Below are 3,152 nucleotides of genomic sequence, written 5' to 3'. Positions count from 1 at the left end.
AGACAGCCACAGGCCTCTGAAAGGGGGGGGGCTGCTGTGTGATGAGTTTAGCCCCCCGTCTTGTAGCCCAGACCGGAGGGAGGCTGCCTCAGTGCCGCCTGTGTGCTGTGAGAGCGGGCACAGCTGCCTCTTGGGGGTGCCAGTTGGGGGGGCTGGGGCTGGGGGGGTGTGGAGGAACAAGGCGGGAGGGCCGCCCAGCCTCTCACACTCCCCCCCCCACTCTGCAGGCGGGAAGCCCTTTGGCTGCGAGCTCTGCCACTTCTCCACCAAGCACAAGAAGAACCTGCGCCTGCATGTCCAGAGCCGGCACCCGGAGGCCTTTGAGGAGTGGGAGCAGCAGCACCCGGAGGAGGGGCCCTGCCGACGGCGCCCCTTCTTCACCCTGCAGCAGATCGAGGAGCTGAAGCAGCAGCACGGCCAGGCCCAGGCGCCCCCTGAGGGACCCCCGCCCGTGAGTGGCCGGCGCCCGCCCTGGGGGAATGGGGGGTCCCCTGCTGCTGCTGAGGCCGCCGTGGTGACCATCCGGCTCTTCCCCTCAGGTGGCCTCCCCCCCGGGGCAAGGACCCCCCGACCCTTCCCAGGAGCCCTTGCAGAGCGCCATCCTTCTCTTCCAGCCAGGTACATGCCCGGGGGAGGGGGGGAGGGGTTGCCAGAGAAGGGGGGGGTCGGGTAAGGCAGAGCCCCCCTCAAGATGGGCAGACCTGCGGCTGGGGATGCCGGCCCTTTGGTTTTAACTGTTGGGCCGCGGCTTGTGAGTTCCCTAGGGCAGCCCCTGTCCAGGTCTCCCACCAGCCCCACTCCCCCTACCTTCTTCGGAGGGCCTGGGAGCCGGGCTGCCTCGGGCCTTTCTCCCACGACCGGATCTGGGTGCGAGGATCAATCCGAAAGGTTAAATCGTGGCAACTGGACCAAAGTTTATTAAGACTGAGACGTTTCGTTCCTCGTCCGAGTAGCTTCTTCCGTCAAAGTGAAAGTTTTGGGCAGGCAGAGAGTCAGAGAGTTGTTGGAAGGAGCCAGCTCTTGCCATACGGACTGGGCGGGGGGCGCAGGGGGGTGTTCCCCCCTATCGGATCTGCACAGAAGGCTGGGAGAGGGGAAAAACCACATGGGGAAGGCAGGCTGCGTTCTGAGGCCAGAGAGACCCTCCCTGCCCCCCCTCTTTTTAGGGAGGCCTGGAGGGCAGAGCCAGGCGGGGGAATGTCCGCTGGCGCGTGTGATTCCCTGCGCTGAGACCCCCAACTTTAGAGAGAGCAGGTCGGAGGGGCTGGCCGGAGGGGCTGGCAGTTCAGGGCCTCACTTCCCCCCCCCCCAGAGGTGGAGAGCTCCACAGAGGTGACCACGCAAACCGCCCTGGACCTCCTGCTGAACATGAGCGGCCAGCGGGAGCTGCCGGCCGGTACCCTGGAGGTGAGGATGGGGGGGGTTTCCCGGCTCCTGCGTGGGGGGGGCAGAAGGGGCGAAGCCTTGAGCCTGACCGGGCTGGGCTGCTCCCGCAGGTGGCCGTGGTGAAGGCGGTGAAGAAGCCCCCGGAGTCCCAGGGCCAGGAAGAGGAGCTGCAGGCCAGCCTCCTGGCCACCCAGGGGGTGGAGCAGAGGGAGCCCCCCCTCCCGTCCTCCCCGGGGGCCCCTGAGGTCCAGCACATCGCCGTCCCCTTCTGCGGCGCCTCCGAGTACAGGGTGGTGGCCCCCAGCGCAGAGGTTGCCGGCACGCTTTACAGGTGAGCCTTTCTGGGGGGGGGCGCTGCCATCTGTGCGAGGGGAGATCGAGGTCCTTCAGATCCTCCTCCTCCTCCTCCCCCCTCTTGGGCCCATTTCCCATCCTCCCTCTCTCTCTCTCTCTCGGCAGCAAGGAGGAGGCCCCTGGCGAAACTGCGCAGAGAGCGACCCAGGACTCCCCGGAGGGCCCTGCGCTCCTAGAGGGGCCCCAGCAGCAGCAGCAGCAGGAGCCCCCAGCGCCTCCTGGGGAGGTGAGCAAGGACCCCCCGTCCGTCCCCCAGAAGCCTTTGCGGCTCCCTCCCAGGGAAGGGCTCGGAGCGGCTCCCAGCCGAGCGTTTGTCGGGGGGGGTGTCAGCCCTCCTGGGCCACTCTGCCGTGACCGTGATGGCTCTCCCCACGGCAGGTCAGCGTGGAGCCCCTGCCGGCCGTCCAGTGGCCGGTGGTGCGCTGCCTGGCCTGGCAGGCCCCCCCGGAGCAGCAGGAGACGGAGGCCGGCACGATCCCTCTGGTCCTGGCGGAGCAGCCCCCGCACAGGGCCTCCCCGGGCAAGGCCCCCCCGGCCAAGAAGTTCTCCTGCAAGATCTGCAGCGCCTCCTTCGCGGGCCGGGCGGAGATGGAGAGCCACAAGAGGGCCCACGTGGGGCCCAGCGGCTTCAAGTGCCCCGACTGCCCCTTCACGGCCGCCGCCTGGCCGGAGGTCCGGGTAGGTGCTCGGGTGCGGGGAAGGGGGCTCCGGGGAGGGCTGGCCGCTGGGACCGGGGGCCTCCCCTCGGGCGAGGGCTGCTGGCGCCCCTCTCACCCCACCCCCTCCCCAGAGCCACCTGGAGCAGCACGCCAGCCTCCGGCCCCACAAGTGCCAGCACTGCAGCTTCGCCTCCAAGAACAAGAAGGACCTGCGCAGACACACCCTGACGCACACCAACGAGAAGCCCTTCGCCTGCCACATCTGCGGCCAGAGGTGAGCCGGGGAGGGGGCGTCCCTTGCGGGGGAGGGGCCCTCCGGCCTTGGCAGCCAAGTGAGGGCAGCCCTCCTTTTCCCCCCCCCCCCTCCAGGTTCAACCGGAAGGGCCACCTCAAGTTCCACATGCAGAGGCTGCACAGCTCCGAGGGAAGGCCGGCCCCCGAGCCCCTCCCGGCCACCTCCCAGACCATCATCCTGAACAGCCACGAGGACACCCTGGCCACCCTGCAGAGTAAGCGGGCGGGAGGGAGGGAGGGAGGGAGGGAGGGGGCTTCTCCCCCCCCAAATCCTTGGAAAGGAGCCTCTCCAGCTTTGCTTCCCTCCCTCCCCCACCCCGACTGGCCTTCAGCCCTGGGGAGGGGCTGCCGGTGGGCGGCCGGAGCCTGCCTGGGGCTCGGCCGCTGAGCCTCTTGGGGGTCACCAAGCAGAGGCCGGCCGGCAGCCCGACTCCTCTCTTCTCTGTTCCACAGCGGCCC

The 3,152-nt window shown here is 69.2% G+C and overlaps 1 pseudogene; it reads left to right on the top strand.

Annotated features, from left to right (window-relative positions):
- The first annotated feature begins 227 nt into the window (after positions 1 to 227).
- LOC107301446 lies at positions 228 to 2,908 on the top strand (annotated as a pseudogene).
- Positions 2,909 to 3,152: the final 244 nt, after the last annotated feature.

Source organism: Protobothrops mucrosquamatus, unplaced genomic scaffold (genome assembly GCF_001527695.2).
Source record: "Protobothrops mucrosquamatus isolate PMUCROS unplaced genomic scaffold, P.Mucros_1.0 scaffold12790, whole genome shotgun sequence".
In the NCBI taxonomy this organism is placed as follows: Eukaryota; Metazoa; Chordata; class Lepidosauria; order Squamata; family Viperidae; genus Protobothrops; species Protobothrops mucrosquamatus.
Note: the sequence above shows the minus strand (reverse complement) of the source record. Positions and strands in the feature narration are given on the sequence as shown.